We start from the raw sequence: 10,174 nt of genomic DNA on the forward strand, positions 1-10,174 counted from the left end.
TACAGCAACCATATTTGGCAGGTGGGCTCCTACGGCGCACCGCTACTCAGGCAAGCCAGCCCATGCACATTGGCCAGATGGTGGCGCTATAACAAGCAACTTTACATTTTGGCCAATAACTTCTGAACCGTGTGTTGTAGTCTGAAAATTCTTGTGTTCCTAGATTCTTTGGAAGGTGCTGAGTCCAACCCATATATCACTTTCAATGTCCACCATATTGTATTGTCTGCCATTTTGAATTATTTAAGAAACAGCCGTTCATCCAATTCACATGGAACTTGGTATGGAGAATCTTGGGACCGTCCTCTTTCAAAGTTGTATAAAGGTTATTGACAGGTCAAATGGTTTGGCTTTTATCGACCAATAAACTTTTAACAAAACACGGCATAACACTAAATTGGCCATAACTCATTAACCATTCATCTAATCAAGCCAAAATTTGAAACACATGTTGAGAAGTGTTGAACACACCCACTAGTGGGCGCTACAAATGCAAAAGGTTCATCTCATAATTGACTGCATAGATTTTTATGAACATTTTTACACATGTTCTAGGATGATGTCCAAGTCGATCCATGAAATTTGGTCATTATTGATGAAAGTGGGCGTGGCTTATTGCATAATAACCAAATCTTCATTGGTATTAAAGTCACAACTTCAAAAATTCATTAAAAATCAGCCGTATGTCCTAGAGAGCTGAGATTTTCAGGACATGTCGGCATGTCGTACACTGGTACCTACCCACGATTCTGACGTCGCACCCCTCTGTTTATAGCAAAAACTGACTGTGATCCCAGAGTGTTGTCCTCCTAAACCATACGTTACAGGAAAAAAAAAACATGATTTTTGAAATCGCCATACCTTAATTAGTAAACAGCCCAAAAATTATAATGATATCTTGAAAACTGAGCGTACAGTAAATGGAAATGTACAGCTGCAAATAGTTTGATAAATTGACAGTGTGATACGTTCAAGATAGTTTGATCAATCTTCATCAAACTAAATACAAATGATGTCTGGACTCTCAAGATGATGTCTGTAAAGCCATGTGTAAATTGATTAATGTGGCGCGCTAGTACAGTTATAATATTCTTTCTGAGGCTTTCAATATGGTTTGGACTAGCACCTGGGACCTATCACTTGTCCCTTTGTTTTGTTTCCCCACTGTGGCACACACCAGAGTGGAAGTTGGCAGAGTGGTAAAGCACAGGTCTTTGGACCACAAGGTTGTGAGTTCAAGCCCCTGATGAACTGTGACGATTTTGAAGTTTCATAAAAAGTACATCAGTACTAAATCACACAGTGCAGAAAACTCAAAGCAGGTGTTTGACATCATCTGTCAATGGCAAAATACTTGAATGTCATCACTGATTGGGGTGTGGCCAGACCTCTCAACCCACAGAGATGAGTGCAGCAGCAGTTTTCTGGCCCATGTGACTTACTATTGTTTTATTCGTTAATGGAGAGCACTACGATGTTCTATAAAGTGATTAGCACTGTCAGTCTGTCAATCATAGGCTGCAGTATCACACTACTTTTCCCTTTAGTTAGTTTCTCCTCACTAAACCTATAACAGGCGTTTGGCTCAGTAGGTAAAGCATCCGCCTTTCATGTGGAAGGCTGTAGGTTCAAATCCAGACTTGTCCTTTCCAAAGTCATTAGTCATCAAGGACAAATAATAGAAAGTTTGGCCGTTGTGAACAACTCCAGCAATGTGGTTGCAATGACAAGATTAACTTGACAGAAGTCACGGGCCAACACAAAAGCCGGTGTTAGACTGCATGTTTGATCTTCACAACATGTCAGTTTTTGTGTGTGTCTTTCTACCTTCTGTAATGTTTTGTCTATCTGTCTGTCTTATCAAATTGTGCTTGGACCCCGCAATCGCCGCTTGCGGCTATATTTTTTTATTTATATTTTCTTTTTCTTTTCTTTTTTTACAGTCCAAACATGAAGCCCAGTTTGTGGTGGGAGTTAGGGCTCCTCTGCCCACTTGACCAGTAGACGCACTGGCTCTGCATGAAAAACAAGCTTGTGGAACTCTCTCTCTCTACAGTAGCTTGACATTGTTAGCCGTGGACTGCAACAGTTCTTGAATATTGAGATGTATTTATCTTCTGAAACACAGGGGACCTGTCTCTCTGTCTGGCTGTCCATGTTCAGTGAAGGGAAAAAGTAGATTTCTGCCAATTTTTAGCTTAATGCAGTTGTTTTATTGAGGAGGTTTAATGGCTTCTACAGCAAAGGCAGCAGCAGCATCTACCCATCCGTCCATCCATCTGTCCATCCAAGCACTTTCCTTCTTTATGATTCTGTAACTGGGAGAAGTAAGGGCTAAAATTGTGGTTGGGCAGCTACATGTATTATTATTACTCTCATGAACTTTAAAAAAAAATCTCTCCACTGAGAAAATCACAATGCCTTTATGCGTAAGAAAAGGCAGCACAAGCGCTGCTGGAGTTTTCTGGAAAGCAACCACAGTTTGTCCAACGAACCCTACCTCCCTTCTTTCCCCCTCCCACCTCTACCCCTTCTCCCTCCAACTCAGACCATCACAGCCTGACAAGCACAGGTGCCCCATGTGGGGAAAACCACCGCTGGAGAAAATAAAATGAAACCCACAATGACTCTAAATTGTCATCTACATTTTGAATATCTTGAGCAGAAAAAGAGAAGGGTTTACCTTTTAGTTTTCTATTGCATATATATAGATATACATAGGCTATATATAGCATTACAGAAAGCTGGTTCTGTTAGGAGAACATCAATAGATGCTGCCAGCAGACGCAGCACTCATTGATATGATTGCAAGGGTTCACTGTCAGTGAGTCCTGGCCTTGGTCCTGTGAGGCTTTAGCTAGCTGCTAAAGTTAGTTGTTAATTGGATATTGCTGCATTAGCAAAACAGCTGGTGCAGTCACAGACCAATGGAGAGGTCAGGTAGTGTAGATAACATGACAGTCCCTGGTGGTGGACATCCAATATTGCGCTGCAGATATGCGAGCCGGGTGCCAAACATGATGTCAAAGATGCTGTGAAGAGATATTAGATGTGACTTGTTGCCAGGTTGTGTAGTTCATTCAGGTGCATGTCTGTTAAGCCAGCAGATGCAGCTGGAAGGGTGTATGGTAGTCCTTCAGTTAGCTACTGCCCATCAAGACACTCATTTTTACCAGAGCTAGTGAAGACGGTTGGCGTGATAATGCTAACATGCTAGACGTACCGTACAAGGCTAGCTAAGAGGTTAGCATAGTCATGCTACATGGTAGCCTTTTCAACAAGGCTAACTAGGTTTCAGCATGCTGTAGGCAAGCGGTTAGCATGCTTGTGCTAGCTATGCTAATTCTCCATTCCCACAGCCAGCCCTCACAGTCTCTGGAGGCTAATGTTTGTTTTTCTAATCTGACTTTGCCAGCATGCGTTGATAATGGCTACGTGTGTATGGTACAGTTACACACTTATCAAAAAAAAAAAGAAAACAAAAAAAAAAAAGCAAATATTTAAGGGGGTCTTGCCAAATGTCCCATTAACATTTTAGTACTTATAAAAGGACATTTTGTTTTTTGAAGATGTGAACATTTGAACATGAACTTTGTTCCTGGCCTGTGGATGTGCAGTAGAAAGTGCATGAATGCAGTATATTATATTTTTTTGAAAGAGCTGGGCCTCGTAGTAGACTCAACATATTATATGATGGATATCTAACCTCTTTGTTTGGTGGTTAGTGCATTCTTAACAAAGTGTCAATGAAACAGTGCCACTCCTCACTGATTAACGTAAGCGTCCACGTTGCCACCTCCTTTAACTACCTGAAGTTCACGTGCCAAGTTTGGTCTAGGTTAAATTAACAGTATACAGTGCAGGATGCCTCGCAGACTATTGAAGTGCAATTGGATCTAGGTAGATATAGTAGATTGGAGTCTCGTTGAAGAACTTTTGTCGCAAAATGTTGGATTGGTTTTGGATTTTCAGGTTATTTTATGAATTACCAACCACAGCACCTTCCAGGACACCCAAAAAGTTTTAGTGCTACTGTTGCATTATTTGAGAAATTGGCAGCCTCCAATTAGCATTTGCAAGTTTTACTAGAGGAAGTAAATGAGGAACCAAACCATTTCTTTTAAAAGCAAATGCAGGTCCTTCTAATAAATGATATTCTTACAAGAGTTTAAGAGACTAAATGGAAAAGAGTCCATGGGATTGTGGGATTTTAGGTTTGGCTCCCTACTCATTTGCACTTGCACTGATAACAAATGCTAACTTGTTGCAGCTGCCAATTCAAAACCAAGCTGTAACACGAGTATGAAAGCTTTTTATCCTGAAGTCTTGGTTATAAATCAGTAAGATAGATATTGTAAAGTCATGAAGACAACTTTTAACCAATAATCATCCAACTGTTTCGTAATGTTCCTTATTTTTGAAAAAAAATATTTAGCTGGTCATATAACCTTTGGCAATACAATACTTACATGCAGCCTACATTGATATCCAGAAGGGCTTGATTGATAGTGCTTAGCTGCTTTAATGAAAAGCTGTGCATGCATGCGCCCAGTTGATTAGAAGCAGAGGTATACAGCGTAATCAACAAATTCTGATATAGAAGGATCAATTTTCCCACTTACTCTTTGGAACTGTTTTCGTTGCCAGGCAACATAAGCATCTTGGACATTGTATTTGGAACTGCTTTGCAGTGAGACAACTCTGTAATTTTTTGACTCAATAGAAGAATGCTTGTCACTCATGTAGCTCTCTTGCAGACAAATCCCTCTTCTGCACAGTACAGCTATGTTTCCTTTTTGCTGGGTCTATACAGTCATTAACATGAGAATGTTTCACCAAGAACCAGACAATGAAATCATGGTGCAATTAAACCAAGTTTACATTTATAAATGATGAGATGTGTGTACCTTAATAAATATTCATAACAGTGGGGAGCTAACTGTCCCCAGTGTGAGCAGAGAAGCCAGCAGAGTTTTAAGCCTGGCATCAGTCTCTGCCCAGTACTAACGGACACGGTCACGAGTAAAAAAAAAAAAAAACTGGGAGTGTTTTACATGGAGGACAGAGACAGCAGAAATCCAGGTTTCTGCTGATGTCCTCTCCTCTCACTTATCATTGTGACTTTTACACAGTGGGGAAAAAAAAAAAAAGTACACGGTTGTTTATTTTTAATAACCTGCATTTCAAACGTGGATTTTACAAGCAATGATGATGATGTGAAGCGATGTAGTGTCATCGCTGAGTTAAGAATTTTGGATTTTTTGTCTTTAAATTTCCATGGGTTCCGAGTGAATGGGTTTTTGAAATGTGGCTGTGGTTTTATTGACTAAAAAAAGGTTGAGAGCTGAAGTGTCCCGATGGAACGAAGGAGGTTTGCGAAGCTTTGGCCTTATTGACACGTTTTTTTTTTTTCTTTACAAAAAAAAAACAAATGTCTCTGTAGGCTTTTCACTACCTCTCATGTTGGTTAATTTATTTCACATCTAGTTGTCGATGTACAAGTTGTTTTTAGATCTACTTGAAGCCTAACACTGTAAACAAAAATGTGCACAGAAAAATGAATATGTATTTGACGAGAGGGGTTAAAGAGAGCTTAGCCTAGTCAACATTATTTTTTGTTTGTATGTATGTTTGTTTTGTTTTTAATTATGTTGAGCTGAACTAGATTTTGCATCTCTATAAAGAATTCAGGAAATCCACTGTCTAAGGGCTAATCCCATTTTTGCCTATGCAAATCTGTTACTGTGGGCGAGTTGGGAAGGGGCGAGCTACCGTACCTTTCACATGTGCTAGATGGACCATGGTTTACATTGCCCTTTGCTGATATTCTTCAATCTTATTCAGCAAAAATGTACGCTTATTTTTGTTTCTATATAAATAATAAGTAATATACAGAGAAAATAGTATATGCCTTCGTGATGATAAAAAAGAAACCTTGCTGAAAACAAATAAATGTGTTGTTGTCTGACATTATGTGGCTGTGTGCTGGAGTCTTGGTGAGATGATATAGATGACTGGAATTCAACTGACATTTAAGTGACTGACAAACTGACTGAAAGGTTGACAGATTGGCCGTCAGGCTGAACTCTCATTACTCAGGCTACAGAACTAGTAGCTAACCCAGTGCAGTGTTTCCTAACTGAGGGAGAATTTTATTTCTTTAAGGTGCAACCGTATGACTTTAGTTTCTGTGACAAATATCATTGTTATCCAGTCCCACCCTGTGAGGTACATAAGATATTCAATCCATCAATTCTGGATTTTCCCTGTCATTTTTCACCTTCGCTTTTGGTCACTTTTTATCCAATTTGAAGGGCTAAGTTGGAGCAAACCTGGAAAAGGCATTTATCTCACAAGAGCAGAGATACTAATGATATCTACCTCTTGTTTTGGTTTGTGATGGGTACTGTCCATCCATAGGTCGGATTTTATAACCAGTAATAATCATACTGTAACTCCTTACCAATAAAAAGAAAATTTCTGTCTCCATTAAGCTGAATAATCACCGACAAACAAACCACCCAGGACTAATGAATATTGTGGTCCAGACTTTTTATGAACATTTTACACGTTGCATGCTCCACTAGCCATGAAGTTAATTTAGAAACATACTGTTTAATCGTGATGATCTTTTGCTGTTTGACAGTAGATGTTACACAGCTATGTCATGGATCTGTAATGAAATCAGTGCAGCACCATGTCATCAGCATGCAACAGCAACTTTTTTTTATATTCTTCAACCTTTCTCCCTCTTCTTGTTCTTTTTGTTGCCACATCCAGTCAAACTATCACTGTGTTAATGCGGTAGCGTTGATGTGGAACACGTAGGCAGAGGTGGGTTTTGGGTTTTTTTTTGTGGTCCATTGATGCAAGAAGCAAGAATAGCCAACATTTGTCAAAAGACCATTCACTCAGCTTTTGAGCCACTTTTGGTTACAGTTGAGTTTTGATTTAGGTCTAACAGTTTTTTAACTCTTATTTGTACGGAAAGTTTTACTCCTGAATTGAAATGGAACTGAGCCTAATGTGTTGATATTATATAGACTTCTCCTACGATTCCTCACAGTGCATCAAGGCTCGAGAAAGACACGTTTATTCACTGATGTTGGTTTTGAATTGAACCTGCTTGGCGTGTTCCCTCAGTTGGATTTGGTGCCTCTTATGCTTCAAAACAGACCTCAAGATCTCTCTTTTTCTCTCTCCTGCTCTCTCTCACTCCCTCTCTCAATAACATCAAACAAACAATACTGTCAATAGCAGTTAGAGCAGACAAGGTCCATTTACACAGCAAAAATAAGACATTTATTTTTCCTACAGACCCTCATGTAGTCTCTTTTGTACCTCCTCCAGAGGTGTTTATGGTACTTTAGGAAAGGGGTTATGTTTGTGCAGGTATTGGTTGAAGTTGGTTTTTCAACTTGTTCAACAGTTTTAGGCAATCACTCTTCTCTTTATTGATTTAGATGCCTAAGCCTCTTGGTTTTTGCCATGCCTTTGTAGATAGATCACAGGCATCAAGAGATGATCCGCAGATGAAAATAAAAGTAAATACAATTTTACTGTCACTTAGGTGATTGAAAGTGACATTTTTCTATTCAGCATGCTTTTTGCTAAATAAATGAAATAATTCAGTTATTTGCTATAAACGATACTGTATGAGTATGTATTCAAGTACTGCAGTATGCAGACAATTAAGAATATCAGAAACTCTTTTGAGAGGTTCATATTTTACTTCTAGTACGTTTCACTAATATTGACAATTATGGATACTGAATTCTTGTTTTGAGTGTCTCATGAATTGCCAGAATGACTAAATGACCCTCTTTATATTAACAAGAATAGACTATAGTTGGTCATTTCCAAATGCATGACTTGCAGAACAATTTCAATAGGACAGTGCTAGTGCTGCAGGCTTTTTAATCAAACTAGAGTTTGGTCAAACTAGTTCAACTTTCTCTATTTCTCTGTTTTTCACAGATTGCTTGACAACTGTTGATGATGACTGTGATCCTGACAATATTAATTTGTCAAGTTTGTTTCAGTTGCTGAAACAAATCTTATCCTTGAGGCCTAATGGCCAACACAGCAGTGTAGTGTGAGATTTATTTTGTCTTGCAGAGCTTCTAAGCAATCTAACCACAACAACCTGCTTTTCACAAAGCAAAATTTGAGATAATGTAATTAAATGAATATCCTGACCTGCCTAGTTGTCAGACTATAAATTCTGAGATGAGAAAATGATCATTGACCAATGATAGTTCAGCTTCAAAAAGCAGCCAGTGAGAGTGAGCTTGTAAGTTCAATAGATTCTGCAGCTTCCTTGTACATGACTCAGAGATCACGTCTTCAACCTTCAGGGTTGTGCTGCCCGAGGATCTGATTGCTTTTTGTGATTATGACTTTGGATTTAAACAAAGAAAACTGATCATTTATCCTGGATCAGCACTCCTTCTCTGAAACACCCTGAGATCCCGTACTGTAGCATTCAAAAGACTATTCTGTCTTATTATGTCCCACACTGACAAAACCATCCTTTGCTCTAGTGCAGCATGGGAGGGACTAGTCTTGGGATGTTATTTAATTTAAACCCATCTAGCCTTGTCTCACAGGGAAAAAAATCTGTACTTCCAAGACAGAGCTGGTACAATATTAACAGCACTGAGCAGTGGGGAATTTACATATCGTCAGAGAAACATTTAATCGTCTTGTTAGTCTTGGCAATTCTCTGCATGATAGTAAGATACGAATGTGAGACTAGTTTCCACCAAGGAAAGCAGAATCAATTATTAAGTTTGATGAAAGAAAAATATACACCCCATGTCTATCTTAGAAAATCTGGAAATTGCTTTTTATCAACTTGGTCAACAAATTTAGCTGTATAAGATTGTGGTTTCTCTGTGATGGGTGTGCAGAGATGTTTAAAATCATGTCTTTTCCAAAAAAATAAAACAAAAACTGACTCTGTTTGAACTTGCCTGGCACAATGGTCAATGCAACTGTCCCAATTAGTAAAAAAAAAAAAAAACAGTAAAAAAAGCCTCTTTTATGGCTAGAATGTGCCAAAATTATCTATTTTTTTGTTTCCAATGTAAAGGGGTCAGAGGAATTGTTGGAATATAAAATCACATGTTCTGTTGAACTCAAAATGTTCCTCACGAAACACATTTTGTTATTCGGTTTGTCTGCTCACTTGACCCACCTGTTGTGGGTCTGTGTCATCCTCCTGGCACATCGGCATGTAATGTGCTCCATCTGCATATAATCAACAAACCTGGAGAATTTGTAAACAAGCACTGAACATTTTGAGGCGTGTTGTCAGCTGACGGAGAACATGTGCTCTCAATGTAGTCCAACAACCCTCAAGTCCAGTGAATGATGTGGAATACAAGCTACCATATCAGATTCAACTGAAATTGTAACTTTGTGTCAAAAATGAAGCTGTTCACTATTGTCGTTTTTAATTTGTTTTGTACTGTTTTAATTTATTTTAACAAGGGTTATATTTGCTTCATTTTTTTTTTTGTTTTTATCTCAAAAGACACAAAATTGTTGTTCATCAGCGTTTAACTTTAGATTTGTTTTCATATGCATCACCTTCATGTTAGAAGCGTGTTCAGCTGTGGTACATTTGGATGTAAAGTTCAGTCTCTGTCTTTGTTTACACGATGACATCTTGCATAAGAGAAAACTCCAATCTATGGTAACTGCCCTTGAATATCTGTAATTTAAATAGTGCTGCTAGAGAAAGAAATCTAAATGTAACATCTTACAATAAATACTTAATAGATTTTTTTCCCAAATGTGATTGTGTCTTTATTTGACTAGAGGCTTGGAAAATATCAGATAGGACCTATGGAATTGTATATGTAATTGCAGTTAAAACTTTACTGTGAAGGGTGCATTTGAATTTTAGTATTTTATATTCCTCCATCAGGCACTTGTTACATTACAAGGAAGGGTTTCTACATTTGTTAAATGCTTTTGTCACCTAAAAATAGCTTTTTACCTTGTTTTAGCATTCTGCCTAGAAACCAATGGGTAGCAGTATCCCATGGTTTAATTGAGAAATGCTATAAAAAGCCATTTTGGGGTAATTTAAGTGTCCAAATCTAAAATGCAGGAGTATCTCTTTAAGAGTTGATTTGGCGTTTGATCACAGCTTTCTAAACAAGGT

This window comes from Centroberyx gerrardi, chromosome 15 (assembly GCF_048128805.1).
Source record: "Centroberyx gerrardi isolate f3 chromosome 15, fCenGer3.hap1.cur.20231027, whole genome shotgun sequence".
Taxonomy (NCBI): domain Eukaryota; kingdom Metazoa; phylum Chordata; class Actinopteri; order Beryciformes; family Berycidae; genus Centroberyx; species Centroberyx gerrardi.